General features: G+C 37.7%; 1 long non-coding RNA gene across 1 annotated transcript in view; it reads right to left on the reverse strand.

The window, feature by feature from the left end:
- Positions 1–185: 185 nt before the first annotated feature.
- LOC116665327 overlaps positions 186–21,077 on the reverse strand; it is a 36,768-nt gene continuing 15,876 nt past the window's right edge. The window contains exons 2-3 of the long non-coding RNA XR_004321897.1: positions 2,442–2,601; positions 186–327 (exon numbers count right to left, since the gene is read on the reverse strand). This is a non-coding gene — a long non-coding RNA (uncharacterized LOC116665327). The remainder of the gene's footprint in view (positions 328–2,441; positions 2,602–21,077) is intronic.

Below are 21,077 nucleotides of genomic sequence, written 5' to 3' on the forward strand. Positions count from 1 at the left end.
CACCCATTCCTACCTCAGAGACTCTTGAGTTACCTGCAGGCAACTCTACCGTTAATTACTTCTTTCTTAACACTTTTCCATCAGTTTGTTATACTTTTCTAGTTTTCTTCCCACTCTCCTTTGCCCCTTAAAGTGTGCTTTTGTTAGTCCTTTACAAGATGACAAGTGTCAATTCTTACCCCAATACTGAACTCTCTTCAAACTACTTTCTGCAGTCCACCATTTTCCTGGGCGCTCAAACCAGAAACCTAGGATGAACTTGGGGCAGGGTCATAGAAAACCGCTGGTAATTTTAAGGGATGTCCGTTAAGTTGTTGGAAATGTGATCTAGGAACCCAGAAAATTGAGATTTGTAATTTAAACATTTTAATTAGAGACTTTTCAAGCATATAAACAAAATAGTATATTGAACCTTCATACTCTAGCTTCAACAGTCCTCAAGTCTACTTTGGTGCATCCGTTTGCTACACACAAACACACACACATTAGGTAAAGATTGAAACACACAAATCTTCACTACAACTTGAAACTCTGAAAAATGGGTATTTTTAGCCCACAGCCATATCAGGACAAAAGAAGTTTCCCTTATATCCCTACCTAAGCAACTAAGCACTATCCCACTCTCAAGTTAATTACTCTCCAAATTTTTTCACGACTAGGATTCCCCCTCTCCACTCTGAAACTAAATTGAATCACATAATGCTTTCATTAGTATAAAATTTTGAGACATTGAGCCATGGATTTCTTTTTATTGCTGAGTAGTATTCCACTGTATGAATGTACCACAATTTGCTTAGCCATTCACCTATTAATGAAAATTTTGTTAGTTTCCAGTTTTGGAAAATTGAATAAAGCTGCTATAAATATTTGCATAAAAGTATTTTTGTTGTGGCTTCTGGGTATGTAGTAGTATCTTATTTATCTGTGTTTCTCTGCGTAAGGAACATGCTCTCATGTCTATTGGCCATTAGTATATTCTTTGAATGGGAATAAATTTTTGTACATTATAAAATTAGGTTGGCTCTTTTTATTAAGGAGATATGACTATTTTTGATATGATTTCTTCGTCTAGTATTTTGTAAATATTTTCTCCTAGTTGGTCTTTGCCTCTTCATTTTCCTAATAGTGTCTTGGTGGGTAGAAATTCTTAATTTTAACAGCCTTAATTTATCACTTTTTAAATGGATCTTATCTTTTCTTTCTCAATAAATCTGCCTTTCTCCACATTGTGATGGTGGTATTGTTTTGTTGTAAAAGCTTTTCTAATTTTTGGCTTTTACATCTGTGGTCAAATTTTTCTATGGTATGAGGTAGGGATTGAGGTTCATTTTTATCCGTATGATCATATAGTTAATCCAGCACCATTTGTGCTATTTCCATTTAATTTGATGCTTTTTTAAAATATTTGGTTGACCATGTAAGTGTAGGTCTGCTTATTGCTTTGACAATTTCATGTACTTTGTATTTCTGTGTAAATATTAAAATGAACATGTCAACTTTTATTTTCTAAAAGCCTGATGGACATAATTAGGATTGAGTTGTCCATTTGTCACCTCTGATTTTTCTCAGCAATGTTTTGTGTAATGTTTTGTGCTTTTGATTAATTTATAGCTATTTTAGGTTTCTTGACATTAAAAACTGTCAATAGGATCAATTTGTTTCCAATTGCTAATTTATAGATACACCATTTCTTTTAAGTTTGTTTTTTGTTTTTTTGTATCACAAGACCTTGCTAAGCTCACTGGGTTTAAAATTTTTTTATTATTATTACTTTGGTTAGGACTCAAATACATGTTGTGTATATGCGGTAAGAGCAGGCTATGATTAAGGTGAGGTTAGGAAGACCCCTAGGGAGCAAAATTCAAGGAGGTGCTCTCAGGGTGGTGAAGTGGGCATCCTTTGCATTTTGCTCCCTAGGGGCTTTCCTTGCCTCAGGTTTCTCTTGGTCCTCTCTTGAGGGCATATGCCTTGTCCTAATTTTAGGAAGAAAGAAATTCAGGAATTCAGTATTCCATGAGGAATGTTTGCTGTTGGTTTCATGTGGATGCCTAGATGGGTACCTTTTACATAGACTACTTTGGTTTATAGTTTTCTGTGTTTTTCTTATTAATGCATGTTGAATTTTTGCAGTTCCCCCCACTTTATTTTGCATCCATTGAAATACTGAAATGACCATATGGTTTGTCTCTCTTACTCTATTAAGATACTTTTCCTGTCCTTGGGGGGTTTGGTTAATGAAAACCTAGGACTGAAACAGACTCCCAAAACACTGTCCTGTTTAAAGTAACTTTGCCCAAGGTTGCACAAGTAGAAATGAGTCTGGATTCAAACTCTGGCTCATTTTCTTAACTACTGTGCAATCTCTCAGCTAAACCTTCTCCAAATAAGTCCCTTTTACACCTAAGTCCTGGGAATTGTGTTACTTCATCTACTTCACTTACAATTCAGGAATTAATTCCCCATCCTCGATAGGGCATTTGCTTCTTTTGACTTCAGTTTTAGCTCTTTGATGTCCTTCACCTGGTGCTTCAAGCAGGCTCAAGGTATTTCCCACTCACATTTTCCCCAACCAGCCTTCATTAATTTTCAGGGAGTCAAAGCCTGCAAAATAAGGAGAATTAATGAAATTAATCCTGGTGCAGCTTTTATGGAAATATACACCAATTGAATGACAGTAGCCTGGAAAATAGTTCCTAGGGAAGATACCTGGCATCTGGCAATGCACTTTTAACTTGAAATAGGTAGACAGCTATCTACAAAGTCACTTGTAGAAACAAGCGAGATGTCAAAAATTAGGATGCCAGTTAGTTGGTCTGGTCATGATGTACATTAAGATTGTAAAGAAAATGTGTTCACTATACTAACTAGGTAAAACTACATGAATGTTTAGTCAGTTAAAAATACTGAATATGAATTAGATGCTAGAATATAAAAATAAGACAATCACTTGCCCCTCCCTCCTAGGATCTCCTAGTAAAGGAAGTAGATGTGTAAACAGTGATCTGATAGAGACAAGTGCTGCAAGAGCACCGGGGAGTCTGTTGCCTAGGAAGGTTGGGAAAGGGTTAATGGAAGAAGCCTTTGAGCTAATAGCTGTGGGAATACACTTACTAGCAATGCTGTAGTGTTCTCAGCAGATCTTTTTTTTTCAGAGATCAAGGTGCTAATTGCTTGCTCTAGAAATAGTGAGATCTCCCTTTAGGTGGAGTTGCTGAGTGTGGAGGGAGGAGGAAAAGTGGTTAAGATGGTGCGAGGATGGCCAGTAGATATTTTTGGTGCTACATTTGGATTGTGTTTCCCCCTCAGCCCCTGCCCCCAAGGATAGACGCATAGATCCTCTTGCTTGGGAGTACTGGCTATAGCGGCTCACTGCTGACTCTAGAAACTGTTCCCAGCTAAAGATTTCTGTGTAATAACATTTCTGCATAATTTCTTCAAGAAACTTAATTTGCAGGTAAATTTAAAGGGCAAAAAAGAATCCTAGCGGGAGCTTCAAAATGGACTGCAGAAAGTTCGGCTAGATATCAGGAGACCAGTTATACTCCTGCAAGAGGCGAGATAAATGTTATAACTAACAGAAGTCAGAAACAAAATGATAAGAGACACTAAAGTAAAAGGTCTGGTTTTCTGGTTTGGCTCTGACAACTCAAGAGAGGGAGGAGGGTGGGGATAGGAGATAGCAGGTCTGCTTTTGGATATGTTGAGTTTAACGAGCCAAAGGGTGGAAAAAGAAACCCAAATTTGCTATATTGGGATTGTGAGGTTATGGGCACTTTCATAAAGAACCACCTTTTCAGCAGACTTCTTTATTACTACTAAAAGAAACACTTAACGTGCGTACCACAGACTTGTGGGTCTTTAGGGTCTATAACATGTCAAGGGAGAAAAGCAAGTTACGCAACAATAGTAAATGATCAACTTGTTTCTAATGCACACATACAATAGGCATTTATAGATATGCACAAAAGCATGTAATAATAGGTACAAGTTCAACTGTGTCCTGTAGGTGATGGAATTATGGGTGTTTTTCCTTATATATATATTTTATTTTTCGGGGGGGGAGTAATTAGGCTTACTTATTTTTCAATTGAACCCAGGACCTCTTGCATACTAGGCATGCGCTCTACCACTGAGCCACACCCTCCCCTTATATATATATTTTAATATCGGGTTTTTTAAAATCATCTTCTAGGTGACTTTTTTTTTAGGTTTTTGGGGGGGGGTGTGATTAGGTTTGTTTATTTATTTAGTTTATGGAGGCAGTCCTGAGGCTTAAACCGAGGGCCTTGTGCATGCTAGGTGTGTGCTCTACCATTTGAGCTATACCTTCCCCCTCCTTATATATTTCTACAACGTACATGAACTATTTGAATAGTAAGAGTATCTAACAGAAAAGTGTTCTGCTGTTGCTCACCGATTCCCTGAGCCACCTCCCATAATCTAAACCATGCAGGGACAGTAGTGAGAATTTAGAAGACAGCCTCTGCTGGGCAGGCACAGGCCTGTGGAGGCATGTTGAGCTGAGTATACTGCACTTCGGCCCTGAGGCGGAAATAGAATGGAGGCAAGGTCACCATGAGACCAGGTAGGCTCAGAGACTGAGGCCAATGGCATTCACAGTCAAAAAGACAAGACTGGATTGATGAGGAAATCACTGGGCCTTTTTCTGAAGAGATCTGGGCTAAAGGATCATCTAGACAGTGTTTCTTAAATTTTGACACGAAGGGCCAGTTTTTATTTCCAGTCTGTCATAGACTGTAAACTGTAAATGGCAATAAGTCGATTGCTATGAAAATGAATTTTTTTAAAAGATACAGCCTGATTTTTTAAAAAATTACTCTGTCAAATATTACCCAAGCTTAAACGCTCGCCCTCGGTTTCTGTACTTATCTGGTTGCAAACTGGTAGCATTTTGGGGCTGATGTGAGTAAGCAGACATTTAGCAGCTCTAATAGAGCTTTACTTTAGAAACTGGGGAACAGGAGAGGGGAGATATGGCATGAGGGTCGTTTTCCCATCTTTGTGGAAGTCAGGACCTTGATAAAACAGGGATCCAAATGCGTCTGGGGGCAGATGTGACCCCCACAACACAGCTCACTTGTTCAAGAGGTTGTTGATTTGAAAAATATTTGTGTGCTGGTACTACCTTTCCTGAGGAGATGAACTCTATATTAAGACAATAATTTGGGGTAATTTTTAGAAGATTTTTTTGAGGGGGTACTTAGGTTTATTTATTAATGGGGGTACTGGGGATTGAACTCAGGACCTTATGCATGCTAAGCATGTACTCTGCCATTGAGCTACATGCCCCCCTAGATTTTATTAGACATAATAAAACATGTTATTAAGATACATGTGAAATAAGTGTAACACTCACCTAGAAGAACAAAGTTTCAACTGAAAAGTACATCATCCTGTTTCAAATAACTACAATTGTAGGACAGTCTTTTTTAATTGTTATTTTAATTGAAGTATGGTTGATTTTCAATATTAGTTTCAAGTGTACAACTCAGAGATTCAATAAAGTGAGTCTTGCTGTCAAAAGCTTGCTGTCAGAATTAATTACATCACTAATTTTAAGTCAGCATTTTCACACATGGCTCCCACTGAAATCAATCCACAAATATTTACTGAACCAGAAGTGCAAGACATAGTGAGAAGGAATGAAAAGTGTAAGACCCTCTGCTCAAAATCTGCCAGTAGTTCCCCATTTCACTCCTTTTCAAGCCAAAATCCTTAAGGTGTCCTAGAGGGTCTTACAAGAAAAGTCAATCAAAGTGGACCTAGACATAATTCAGATGATTGAATTTTGAAGACAGGGATAGAAACTATCCAAAAAAAAGGGGGGGGGGCTAGAAAAAGGGACAGCATCAGTAAGGCATAGAACAGCTTCAAGAGGCCAAATACACATGTGACTGGAGTTCCTCAAGGGCAAAAATATTTGAAGGGAGACTGGCTGGAAGTTTCCCAAATTTCATGAAAACTAAAATCTCACTGTACCAAGAATTTCAGTAAACCCCAAACACAAGAAACAAGAAGAAACATCAAATTGCTTAACATCAGCGATTAAAAAAAAAGATCTTAAAAACAGCCAATGGGAAACAAAAAAGATACATTACCTACAGAGGAACAAAGATAAAGATGGTAGCAGATGTCCTATCAGTGCAAGCTGGAACAGTGGAGCAATGTTTTTTAAAGGAATGAAAGAAAAAAACTCAACCTAGAATTCTCTACACAGTGAAAACACCTTTCAAAAACCAAATAAACACATTTCCAGACATACAGCATTTTTAATCGTTAGGAAAATGCAAACTAAAATCTCAATACCACTACATACCTATAAAAATGTCTTCAATTTAAAAGGTTGGAGTGTAGCATTAACCTAAATGTCAATCAACTGGTGAATGGATTTGTGGTATATCCATACAGAGGAATATTATTCAGCCATAAACAGGAATAAAGTACAGATACATGCTGCAACATGAATGAAACTTGAGAGCATTATGTAAGATGCTAGTCACAAAAGTCCATATATTATAATGATTCCCTTTACATAAAATGTCCAGAATAAGCAAATTCATAGAAAGTAGATTAATGGTTGAATAGGATGATGTTGAGGGTTGGCAAGAGAATGACTGCTGGTGGATGTGGAGGTTTCTTTTTGGGGTGATGAAAATGTTCTAAAACTGACTGTTAACAGATGCACATCTCTGTGAATGCACTAAAAACAGTGTAACTGTATGCTTTAAATAAATGGGTGAATTGTATGGTATGTGAATTATACCTCAAAGCTTATTTTTAAAAAAGGTTGGAGTGTTGGAGATAATGTGTAGCCACTGGAACTCCCATACATGCTCGGTACACCCACTCTGAAAAAGTTTTATCAGTCACTTAAAAAGCTAAGAAGACACCTACCACATGAATCAGCCACTCCATTCATATTGATACAGGAAAAAGTAGGGGGGGGCATGAGTGGATGGCCTTATCCCAGGTCTCAGTTGAGTCCTTGGGACATGCCCCACCAAGTGAGGGTCCTTGGTTTTGCACAGGAAAGAATTCAAGGGTGAGCCATAGTTAAGTAAAAGATTTATTTAGAGAGATGTACATGGGGAAGGGGGGATAGAGGGGGTTAAAGTAAAGGTAGATATACACTCCATAGACAGAGCTTGGGCCATCTTGGAAGGCAAGAGAGAGCTCGACCACCAGGTGTTGCTAGTTTTCATATGCTAACAAGTGAGAGGATTATTCCAACTACCCTGGGGAAGGAGTGGGGATTCCCAGGAATTGGGCCACCACCCACTATTTGACCTCTCATGGTTAGCTTTCATGGCACCTTGATAGTACATTATAATGTGTATAATGAAGCTCAAGGTCCACTGGAGGTCGAAATCTCCCACCATCTTGGACCTCCAAGTCTACTGGGAGTTGAATCTCCTGCCATCTTGGTACTAACTGCTGTGTCATTCATTTAATGGCCATGCCCTGCCCCCTTCCTTCCTGTCTCAATATATATTTACACAAAAGAAGTGAAAGCATATGTTCATACAAAGACTTGTGCATGAATGTTTATAGTAGCCTTATATTTAATAGTCAACATCTGAAAACAACCCAAACGTCCAGCAACAGGTAAATGAATAAATTGTGGTATATACATACAATGGAATACGATTCAGCAATGAAAATGAATAAACTGATGTGGGGGGTGTAGTTGGGAGGCTGATGAGGTTATAGGAGGGCAATATGAAAATCTTAGAGTGATAAAACCGTATCTTGAAGGTGGTGGTGAATATATGAATCTACTTGTGATAAAATTCTATAGAACTAAATGTACACATTCAAGACTATAAGATTAGAGGATTGTATCAATGTCAATATCCTGGTTACCAAATTGTACTATAGTTTTACAAGATGTTACCATTAAGGGAAATGGGGTAAAGTATATAAGATCCCTCTGTATTATTTCTCACAACTGTGTGTGGACCTATAATCTCAAATATTTCAATGAAAAAAAATATTGGTACTTATAACAGGTAAATCTCTAAATAATTATGCTGAGTGTAAGAAGACAAAGAGTACATACTATATAATTCCATTTATATAAAATTCTAGAGAATGCAAACTATTCTATACTGATAGCAGATAAGTGATGGCTTAGGGAGGGGAGAAGTTCTGGTGGGACAGAAGGGAGGGATTACAAAAATGCATGAAGAAATTTTTAGAGGTGATGGATAAGTTCATTATCTTGATTGTGGTGATAGCTGTACACAAGCCACAATTTACTGAGTTGATCACTTTTTAGTATGTGCAATTTTTTGTATGTCAATTACACCTCAATAAAGTTGTTTTAAAACCCGGAAAGTTAAAATATCTCCAACAAAACTAAATTTTCTAATCATGGTTTCAACAAATTTGGCCATCCTACTCCTGAAAAGAATAAGAGGTTTCATGATCCAAGTTTTATTTGGGACTGAGTGGCTCAACTCAGATTTGAAGCCCAGTACAAGCTGTTATGTCAGGGTTAGTTCTACAAGAAAGCACAAAACCCCTGAAGCCTATGGGTGGTTGTTGGCCACCAGCTGAGCCTGTTTCAACAGTGTGACTATTATACAAAGTGAAACTGCCGTAGGCAATTTTTTGAAACCTTATCTAGACAATTCTGGTATCTGAGAAGTTTTTCCCACATTGGCCAAAAGCCAAAGTATTTCAATTCCCTTATTTTCACAAACTCCAGGGTTTTTGCTGGTTCCCCTATACCACATGTGCACATACACACATGCTTTTTCTTTAAATGTTAAGCTTAGAAAAAGTTACAACTTGGAGAAAGCACATTAGTATATATAAAACATGTTTGAAAAAAAAAAAACTCGTATGACTTTCCTTGTATATAAAGCCTCTATTCCTAGGTTTCTGCTTACTATTTTCAAAATGCAATTTTTAAATGAATACATATATATGCATAATATATTCAATAACTGAACTCATAAAAATGCAAATGATACAAAAGGTTTTAAAGTGAAAAGTCACCCTCCTACCTCTACTTCCCACCTCCCCAGTTCCCCACCCAGGAGGCGTCCAGTTTTGCCAGTTCCTAGTATGGAGTGCCAGAAAGTCTATGCATACACAGCAAATATACACATATATAGACACATATGTCTTAGTACACAGCACAGTCTTACTACCTCAGTTTAAAAAAAATAATTACGACTTTTAAACAGATAACATGTGAAATGTTAAAATCCAATAGGCATAACACTGGTTTCCCTTCTATCCATGCCCCTGCTTCCATTTGTTCCCCTCCTAAACAACCAGTGTTACCAGTGTTCCTTCGAGACTTAGTCTATGCATATTAACTGGTTTTTTACTAATCACACAATCTTGCTCCCCAAATGCAGGGACTTTGCCTGTTTGGTTCACTCTTCCCAAGCATGTAACACAGCTCCTGATATATAGTAAGTGCTCAATAAATATTCTTGGAATGAATTTATATAAACACGAACATCTTTGCCTTCCTAATCTCTCCCCTTTGCATTTTCAAATTTATCTAGCAAGTCAGAGTGATGCTCCAATGGGAATTTTTCTCAGTTTCATTCCCTTCCTCACTTTTTTCTGTGATCACGGTCCATCACTATCTGCCTCAGACTACTGCAGCCTCCTAAGGAATCTCCTCGCCATCTGTCACGTAGATAAAGGGCCCTACAAAAAGACAGGCAACATCACATAATGGGTAGAAACACCAGATTTAGAGTTAGATGGCCCCAGTTCATATTCCAGGTCTGCTATTCACAAACACTTTAACAATCTTTGCCTGTTTCCTTGCCTGTACAGGAGAGATCTCAGCGTCTCCTTCAGAAGGTGGTTGTAAGATAAAATGGGCTAATACGTAAAGCACTTACATACATGCATTTGGCATACAGTAAGTATTCAATAAATGTTAGCTATTATTATTGTAGCACAATTCATCTTCCTCAAGCACGCTTCTGAATACCTCATAAAACTGTAAGCAGCTCCTCATATAAAGTGTCCGTTATTTACACTGAGCCTTACAGCCCCTTTTCATTTTACCTCTTCCTCCATATTCAACTAGTCTCTGAACCTGTGGTGGAGTGTAAGCTCCAGTAACCCCGTTGGCCAAATCCACCACACAGAGGTCATTCCCACTCACCCCAGGGCTTTGCATAGCGTCATCCCATCTTCCTAAGACCCATCTCACTTCTCTCTTTCTTCCTTACGTTCATTTCCCCTCTTCTGCCTCTCTCCTTCCATCAGGCCTTCTTTGACTAGTTCTGGCTCTGAGTATAGAGATACAATTGTTTATATATGATATATTACGTTTGTATTTCTATATTATACATCTTTACATATTTTCCACTGTATGTATCCAGATTATCCCACTAGATCATAATGTCTGTAATGTCTATTCTTTCGTTACACTTCATATAATATGTTAACAATTAACTCATGGAAAACCATTTGACTTTATTTTTTTAAACATTTGACCCTCCTCCAAATCCCCTGGCTTCCAGAAAAACCAAGACAATAAAATACAGAGAAGGCTATGGCTGGGTACCAGCCGAGCCAGGTTGCAGGGGTCTCGAGGGGAGGCCTGTACCGAGGAACACAGGAGCAAAGCTGTCCCTCCCAATGCACTTTCCTCCAAGAAAACACGGAGATGAAATATTTTGGGTTTGCTATAAGCAACTGGTCTGAACCCTTAACAATAAATCACTTATTATTGATCATTATGATGACTATGATCATCATCAAATATTTATTTAGCACCCATGTTGTGAAGGTGCCATGCTTTCAGGATACAAGATCTTCTTCCCTGTGATAAGCTCAAAATCTGATGTGACAGAGACCCAATATGCTCAGCCACCTGAGTGGTTCAAAAAAAAAGCAGCCATCACTGAAGGCCGTAACAACAAATTAGTGCTTCATAGAGAAGGATGAACCTGATCTGACCCCTGAAGAAAGGGTCAAATGTTTAATGAGCATGAGAAAAAGCAAATACAGGTGGTAGATATAGGAATATTATATTCTTTAATGTGAAATGCCGTTTCATTATTATTTCATAGACAGAGCTCATTCCAGTAACACGTCTTGAGTACCTACTATCTGCAAGGCACTATGCAAAGTTGAATGGGATTTAGACCTGAATGCAGAGTGATCCCTGCCCTGCAAGAGGTTTCAATATAGTGGAGACTACCAACATGTAAACACCGAACTAACAGCTTGCAGAACAAAGGAAGCTCAGGGAGCTGGAACGCTAAAACTGAAGCAAAAATTTCCTGACTGCCACACTGTTGTGTAGTCCACCTCCAGAACACAGCAAACCCCCTTAAGGGCAAACTCTGGCAAAAAGCTTTAACTGTGAATGAATGACATCAGGTGAATAACAGAGTGTCTGGTACAAGGCTACAGAAGCCCACGCATTCGCATCCAAGGATACTGATGCTATGTATTAATCTATCATCAGCCTTATCACTAGTCTCATAGGAACTGGTTTTTGTCAGTTCCTTGTCTCAGCCACGAGACCTTTTTGTTCCTGAAAGAGCACTAAGCAAGATGCGTGAAAGGGACCTTAGTATCCAGTCTACTTTTATTTTATAAATGAGGAGGCTGATGTCTGTTACAAAACTTGCTTAAAGGTCATGAGGCTTTTTCTTTTCATTAGTTTCTTTAATGATAAAGGCACTTATGTCTAAGTTTTGTATTATAATTTGCCATTTTGAGACATTTCTTAAACTTCCCATCTCATGACTAATCCAGGATGCAACACTGGTGACAGACAGTTAGCCTGATAAAACGCAGGGCCCTGAGAAGCTTCTGCTGCCTGTCCCTACATCTCCAGAGTGGTGCAACACTCTCTCCCCACTACAGTCAAAAGAGAACCTGTGTTACTTCTCCGAGGAGAACGTCAACACTCTCAAACAATAATACATCAGAAATTTAAAATTTCTTTTTATTAGTACATATTATCTTTTTTTCGTATTATCTTTTTCCCCAAGCTTCAACTTTAAGTGACACTTATTTGGATTTGGTAATATACTGCTGAAAAGAAAAGTATGTGGTTTTAATGTTAGGAGCATTAAAAGAAGTGAGCTTGCTTTGTTTCCCCAAGTCAATCGTTTTTTGCCCTCATGTACTAAATTTTTATCTGCAAACTAGAATTTTGCGATGAATTGTTCCAATTCATCAAATATGTATCAGTCTCCCACAATGTGTACTGTTTTATGCTTGACACCAAAGGATACAGTAAGGAACACGTGGTCCTACACTCTCCAGTTGCTTATCAGACACTGGGCATTGTTTCCTGGAGTACAATTGATGAAAGAGAAGTAGATTCTGTTAATTTAGCATAAAGTGAGTACAATATTTTTTCTCCTTCCTCAAGTATATCTAAAGTTATCAGAAGCTGATGAAAAGACATGGGGGTTGCCCATTTGTGTTCCTCACCTGCCAGAGCAACTTCCATAAAGAAAATGTGATGAATCATTATAGGAGTTCAGTGGCAGTGAAGCAAGCACCTCCCTCCTTTGAACACCCCTCAAAAAAAAAAAAAAAAGAAACAGATGTATGAGTAAATACCCTAGAAAATAAATATAAACTAAAAACTAAAAAACAGAGCATGTGAGAATCCAGTCAAGATGATACTTAGTAGTGTTCATTGCTAACACTAAAGATTTTAAATAAAGAGGCAAAACAAAAGAGAAAGATCCAATGACAACTACTTACTCATGTTCTTTTATTTAAAACACAGGAAAATTTCTGTTTAACGTTGAAAGCTCTTATCCTTAACTAGTTGCACTCCTGTACTACTCAAACTATGAAAAGAAACATTACCTTCATGGAAAAAAGTCACAGCCTTATAAATCATAGTGCAATCTAATCAAACTGCATCATCAACTTTTTAATTTATTTCCACATGCATGAAAGAGTATCACGTACCAGGGAAGTTGATAAATATTAACTGACACTACATTTCTATCAAAAGCAATAAAGTTAACTGGGATTTTTTTTTTTAAACCAGGAGTCTTGACTATTGGGACCACAAAAATAAAGTGCATTTTATTTGTGTTCATATTATATTTTTCTTAACCAAAGCCACATTGGCAGTACTCTCATAATAGCAGATGCTGCTAAAACAGTTAAGTCCTATTCTATTTACCTGGTAAAAGGCCAGTTTCACATTAGGGAGCACAGAATGATGAGCTTGACTTACAGTAGGACATTTTGCCCTCTGATTATGTTGATTTATATAGTGACAATAAGTAACTTTCCACCCAAGGATGCTTTGTTCACAAAAGATAGCACAGGAAATCCAGAGTGCTTAGATAAAGGCCAACTATTATTATTGACCCTCTGACCCCTTTTGCTACTCAAGTTCCTGTGGCCATTTCAATTCTGGGACAGTTTTAATGTAAGAGCACCTGTGTTAACTGTCCACTGTACCCTTAATATTATCTCATAAACTGTATTACTACTGATGCCAGGGGGATCCGGATTCATGTAGAGATCTGGATAGAATGTATATTCAAGGTGACAAGGGAAAGGGTCTCATTAACACTGCACGCATCCCCTGAGTGTTAACATCAATTGGAAGACAATGCAATAGAAGCAAGAAAGAGAAACATCTTAGTCAAAGACCTGTTTGACACACTCCAACTGCATTCCAACTTCAGCAAAAACAGAAACAGCTAACACAATAATCAAACTGCAGAAAACAAAAACTGAATCCTTAGAGAGTTCAGAACTGGTCATTTTAGATCTCTGATTTGATCATTTGATCCTTCATCTATAAGCAAATGCAATTTTATTTTAAATCCCCTGAAAGAAAATGCTTCTTTGCATAAGGGGGAAATAGGACAAAAATAAGGAGGAGGAGGAAGGGGAGGGGAAGGAGGAAGAAGAATAAGAAGAAAAGGAGGAAGAGGAAGAGAAAGAAGAAAAGAAAGATGAAGAAGAAGAGCAATCTTGGTTGAGCTCAGCAACTCCCAAATGAGCAAAATACAGACATGTTTTATTCTTTCAAATCCACTAGGACACCAACATACTCTTTAGTAAATGTCTATTGAGTAAAAAGACTATATTAATTATTCTTACAGCTAGATTTTTATCTACCACTGTTCAAGTCAGAAGATGCTACGATTTGAAAATGATGCTATCAACAATGATTATTATCTGCCTGAGTGGGTGTTGCTGAAAAGACCGATACTGGATTACTCTACAGGTACTGGGTGCAGTATACTTTTTCCAGTTAAGAATTAAGGTTAGAAGGGCATCATGTCTGCAACTCACTCTTAAGTGTCTCACACACACAAAAAAAGTATATATAAATAGAAATAAAGAAATATACTATATATATGATACTTTAAGGTGAAGACTATGCTGGGGGTTCTATGAACTATTTTTGCAACAGAAATGTACATCTGAAATATACATCTGAAACTATATTAAAAAAATCTTTGGAAGGGAGGGTATAGCTCAGTGGTAGAGTGCCTGCTCAGCATGCATAAGGTCCTGGGTTCAATCCCCAGCCCTCGACTAAAAACTAAGTAAATAAACCTAATTACCTACCCCATCTAAAAATAAAATAAAATTTTAAAAATCTTTAAGTAGAATTAAAAATTCATGGAAGTAAATATATTTTTAATGAGTGATGGAAAATTAGAATAAATTTTTTAAGAATAAATTTCTTAATGGAGATATAATTTATATAGCACAATGAAATAATTTTTAAAGAACTGATTCATTAAAACATCAATTAAAATTATTGTCCCAAATTATTATGAAAAATATGTATTCACAGAAATCTTAAAAATTCCACATCTTATGTTTAAAAGCAAAGCTTCTATTACATTCTCATTAAATGAAATACTAGAATGTAATTCTCTATGTTTTTATTCATTAGCTAGATTGTCAGAAACAATACTAAAAAAGTCAAATACTAATGGCATTAAAATTTTTGGCCTTTGAGCAAAAATGTCAGTGTTTCCTCAATTTTATCCTTTTGTTAATAGCAAAATTAACTCAATTTCACACATCTGATTCCTGACCCAACCACTTACATGGTCTTTGACCTTAAATAAGTCCCTAAACCTCTGTGGATCTAACTTCTTTTTAAAAATTTAATGAGTTGTGTTAAATTGTCTTAGACATTCTTCTAATGCTAACATTCTACTGTAGGTTCCTTTTTACAAATAGGGAAACAGAAACTAAGTAACTTTCTAGAAGTCACATGATAAGAGGAAAGTCTAAATTTAAAAGAATCCATTAACTGTATCCAGTCTGGAGTCATCCCCCAACAAGGAGCCCATTGTAGAAAAGCTGTCCTAAACTCCCCAGGCACACCTGCTGTCAAGGATTCATCCTCGAGTGATCAGTTGCCAACAGTCATCTCACTCTAAGAGGGAGAGTTATAAGCTCTCTGGTTTGGTCTTGGGATTGTTTTCCGTCTGCCAGAGGCCAGCAAACCTCCTGGAGACAAGAGTAGGAAGGAAGAAGAGGCCTCGCAGTCAACGTGATCTCCACAGAGACCTGGGACGGGAGATCACTTGGCCATAGCATTGTGGCTTCGATAGGCCTTCTGTTTTGTTACCCTTCGTAGCTACTCAAACACTTTCTGGTAAGTGAGAAAACACATTACACTCATTTGCATCCCTGCCCTTTTTATTTGATTTTAATTATGAGTAAGGTGTACAAAAGACTGAGTACTGATCTCTGGCTCAGCAGCAGGTGGTAAAAGATCTAAGCTTTCTTTGTGCAGGTTTGCCCTGCTGTAAGGCAGTATCCTAGCTCAAAGTGTCTACCCCTCTAAGGCAGAAAAGTAGAAAGGAAAGAAAGGACAAACTCTGAGAGTTAGGTTTTCTACAGTAAGATGGGCTATATCCAGAAATGAACCATTTTGTTGGAAAGCGCAGACTTTTCTGATAATGGCAAAAACATACACATGGTGTGTACGTGGCCAGGCTCTGTTCCAAGCATCTTACATATACTGACTCATCTAACCCCTACAACATTTTTCTGAGATAATTATACTGTTCTTCCCATTTTGTAGATGAGGAAACTGTGGCACAGGGAGGTTAAACAGCATGCTCAGAGCACAGATTTAGTGATGAACTCAGGCAATCTGGCTTCAAGGTCCATGCTTTTAACTGCTGAGCAGGTACGTTCATGGGCCTTGTGTGTGAGTCCTACCTTGTACTTAGGGCAGTGGTGCTCAGACTTACAAGAGCATCAGAATCATCTGAGGCACTTGTTAAAAGTGCATATTTCTGGTCCTTAAACCCACCCACCCAACCTCACCCCTACAAGATTCTGATTCCAGTAGGTCTGTGGCTGAAGAATCTCTATTTTTAACAAGCATCCCAAGTGATTCTAATATAGGGCATCCAGTACCACACTGAGGAACACCAGCTTAGGGTAAGAAGACTCTTCTAAGGGTAAAACATTTTTCTTTGCAATTTATTCTTCTATTACAGAAACATTTATTAAGTACCCATTGTACACTCAGAATTGCATGAATTCTAAAATCTGTGTGTGTAAAAGGACTGGCTCTCTGCAGTGAAAGAACTTGTACCCTTATTGCAAAGACTAAACCCAAGGTATATTAATTCCTTTCAATAACCAATCAGCATTTTCTGAGCACTTAACATGAGTCAGGCAGTGGGTCAAGTCACTCCTGTAGAGAAGAAATAATATAAATGGTGAATGAGTAAGGGTCAAAAATGAGTGATTCCAGTAAAAAATGCTTATGGAGGAATGTACAGAACAGAGGTAGGTCACTCAGTTGAATCATCTACAACATAGACCTCAAAGCTGTTGGACTTAGAATGACTTTTTATTCTATTAAAACTTTTAAATTCTAGTTAAGTACTTCCCTCAAATTCCTCTGAGTTAAACCAGCTTCACATTATTTAATTCATCCATCCATTCACTTAATAACCTTAACAAATCCACAACACTGTACAAAGAAGCCAAAAAAGGCACTTAAAATCAAGTTGAGAAAAACATACATATACACTAATTAACAAATACAAGGCAGACTGTGAGCAATATGATTTAAAGTTGTCTTAAAAGATAAAGTAAGGCATAGTAAAAATTTTAAAGAGTTTTTTTTTTTTTTTTTTTTGAAAGGGGAGGGTATAGCTCAGTGGTAGAGTGCTAGGTTTAAGGTCCTGTGGTAGAACTCAGCGGTACAGTGCTGCTTCACAGAGTCCTGGGTTCAAGTCCCAACACCTCCATTAAGAAGTAAATAAATAAATCTAATTACCTCTCCCCTCAAAAAAACAAACTGAAAGAAAACTTATTTTAAAAAAATGAACTTTTCTCTCTAAGTTTATTTGAGTAAAAATCAATTCCAATTTGACAGTGCCAAACTGGAAATGGTCAGAAACACCCCATCCACAGGATCTGGGGAGAGATTTTTACAGAAGATGTGGAAGTAAAGTAAGGAATTTATTAACTTAAAGCCTAGTTGGCTGTTTGTGATAGGTTGCTCTTAGGTTTCAAATTCATAGCCTTGGGGCATTTACAAGCTTAGATCTTTGATTACTTACTTAGGCTGCCGCAGAATTAGAGCCACTTCAGGCTAACGTCCTTTTTGTTTAGTTAATTTAACAGTTGCATACAGAAATTCATAGAAAAAATGGAAGGAGGGCCTGGCACATATTAAGTGCTCAATAAATGTGGGTTGAATGAATGAATATTAGAGTAGGCTAGTCAGGACAAGTTTCTTGGAGTAAGAGAAGTAATAGGCAGGGACTGAGAAGGAGCAGCCTGGCAGAGTAAATGACATTAGCAAAAGCCCAGTGGCAAACAGAAAAAAAAAAAAAAAAAAGGGAGGATGTAGAGTTTCAACAGATTGGCTTGATTGGAACAAAAGGGTTAGTCAATGGGTGAAAAGGAAGGGTGTGAGGTTTGATAAAGCATGGTTCGTTTTGATAGGAGCCCGACTGTCATAACACATTAAAACATTTGTAACAACCTAAATATAAGTTTTGTTCTTAGAACTTTGACTTCCTTTCTTGAAATGTATTGATAATAAAATGTTACTTCTGTAAGACCAAGCTAATTAAACAAGTAATATTTTGTAAATAGACCACATGCCATCAAGATGATAAAGCAAAAATATAATGGTCTAGGAAATGTCATGGATGGAAAAAATTTGGGAATTCACTCTTCTAATTCAACCCCTCTTTTACCAGATGAGGGGTCGAGGATCCAGCAGGGTAGGGTCCTAAGGTACTGACAATGCCAGGTTAGGCTGCTGCCCATTTACCAACAGGTGATGGAAACTTAAATGTTGACAACTCCACCTGAACTGCATAACTGTTATTATTTGAAGACCAATATGGAAAATGTGAAACATATAAATAATTTTAAAAAAGAAAAGATACAGGCACCATACACAGAAATGTCAAAATCTAAGGATAGGAAGTTTAGACCTGGATTAGAGCAGTAGTCAATGAGAGGAGAGGCTAAGAGACATTCCAGCTGAAAAAGTAATAGTACTTTTTCTGAGTGACTTCCTGAACAAGGAGGCCAACAAAAGAAGTGAAAACAAACAAAACAAAAAAAACTCAAAGTATGAACCTGAGCGTCAGCCCTGATGGTTAAGTTTGGAAGTTGCTCAGTTGTTCAGGTGAAAAGGTGACAGCATGAAAATAGATTTCATCAAAAAGCAATTCTTTAAAAAGTAATTCTTTGCCAGATGAAAAAGTTTTGGAGCTTGGTTGCACAATGATGTGAATATATTTAACTACTGAAGTGTACACTTAAAAATAATTAAGATGGTAAATTTTATTTTAAAAAAGAATAAAAAATAAGTATGTAATTGAAAACAAAGAAATTATTTCTATTAAACGTTTGCTCCAACTACTTTGGAGCTATATCAGCTTTTTATGTTTTGGGAACATAGACTCACTCAGGTCACCTCAAGTAATGGGAAGCCTAGCTATTTTAAGGACACATGTGACAATAAAGGAGATAAGGATATCATAGGGACCTAAGAATAGCAATATGATTGGGCTTCAATTGGGAACTAAAATGAACAAGGAACTGGACAAACTCCAGGCATACCTAGGGACTAGGGTTAACTTGTCACTCTCAGCTGCAGCAGGAATGCAGTATTCCCAAACATAGGGTGTCACCATTCCTGTCTGTCTCTGTGACTACCAATGACCTCATGTAGTCATAGCTCTGCTTACTCATAATTCCAGCTTATTCATAGTCTCTCTGTGACCGACCTTCAGCTTCTCTCCCCACAATCAACAGACTGATTCTCTCTGCACAACCCACTTCAAATTCTTAAAAGGAAGAAAAGATCTGGCCTAGCTCAATTTCCAATTTAAGTGTGCATCAGAATCATGTGGAGAGCTTGTTAAACCACTAATTGTTGGACCTTATTCTCACCATTTCTGATTTAGAAGTTTGGGGTAGGGTCTGAGAATTTGCATTTGTAACAGAACCTGGGGTAATGCTGACTATGTGCATCTCGGGACCACACTTGAGAACCATTGGTCTGGTTAGTCACCCTTTTATCTGTTTGGGCAGAGCAACTGGGGCTCTACCTCATGTTGCAAATGCCATACTTCTGAACTGACTCAGGCTCATAACTGGAGGTTTTTTTTAAAAAAATTCTTTCTCTTAATGACCACTTCATTTAAGCAGTCATCCAAGTCTTACTGCTTTTTCAACTGGAATGCCTCTGATCTCTCCTATTTTCCCCAGTCACTGCCCTAATCCAGGGTCTCATCTCCCCAAACCTGAATATCTACAGAAAAGCTTCCTGTTCTGAGCCATGGCCCCTGCTCCAACATCAAAATTACCTTTCCCAGTGCCAGCCCCCCAAATGCTCATCTACTGGCTCCCTTTGTCCATCTCATGAAACTGAATGCTGTGACACCTCTAAACTTTTCCCTTTTAAGTCAATAATATCTAAATGCTTGTTTTTCCACACTGATATTTCCTTTCTATCATGACTTCGTACCCTTTCCCTTGAGAAACTCACCTATCTAAACTCCTTTAGGATCAGATTTTTAGGGAAAAGCTTCAATTTCTTTCTTATAAAGATGACTCTAGAGTTTAACCTCTAAACCCTCTCAAGTTCTATGACATTTCAACTACTGGCTGCTCACTCCACCCAACTGTACTCTGAGAAGTGCAAACTTGGTGTCCAGGGCCAGCCTCAACATTTATCCCCTAATACGAGTTCCTCCTCATGTTTTCTTATTCCCTTAAAAACAAAACAAACAGGGGAGAGGGTATAGCTCAGTGGTAGAGTGCATGCTAGCATGGTTCAATCCCCAGTACCTCCATTAAAAATAAACAAACATAATTAACTCCTTCCCTGTAAATTCCCCTCCCCCCAAAACAACAAAAACAACTCCCATTTAACCAGTCATCCAGGCTCTTAATTGTAGTTTTGTTTTTCCTCTCTTTCTGCTCTCCTCTCTTTTCCCCTTACCCTAGTCTGTCTAATTAGAAGCCAAGTTCTACAGATTCCACATGTTACAGGTGCTGCTGAAACCTGGCACTTCTCCAACTATGAACGTCATCATGATGTTCCAAGGCAGTATTTCTCAAACATGTCCACAAAGGAACCTCTAACAGCAGAGAAAGTATAAACCTTTAGGAAATGTATCCCTTTAGCAGCTTTGAAATCTTTCTCTACCCATTTTGGAGAAACTTCTTGGTAGACTCCTGAAAGCTTTAAAAAGTTGGGCAGATTTTGCATCCTTCTCTATCTACTTTTTTTTTTTTAAACTGCCTCTTTCTTCAATTGAAATATAGTCAGTTTACGATGTTGTGTCAATTGCTGGTGTAAAGCATCATACATACAGATACATATTATTTGTTTTCATATTCTTTTTCATTCCTCCATCTATTTTTGTTTTAGCATTGTAGGAAGCTTTTCGTTAATTGTCAGTGAGCCAGAGTGATGCTCTGGGAACATTTTCCATGTTTATCAGGACCTTTATATGGGGACCCTGTGTCCTGGTCTGAGAAGGGCCCTGGTAGGCTCCCCCTGGTCTCTGTGCCCTCAGTCTGTGTGCATGTACCATTTTACTGCACCA

Source organism: Camelus ferus, chromosome 8 (assembly GCF_009834535.1).
Source record: "Camelus ferus isolate YT-003-E chromosome 8, BCGSAC_Cfer_1.0, whole genome shotgun sequence".
In the NCBI taxonomy this organism is placed as follows: Eukaryota; Metazoa; Chordata; class Mammalia; order Artiodactyla; family Camelidae; genus Camelus; species Camelus ferus.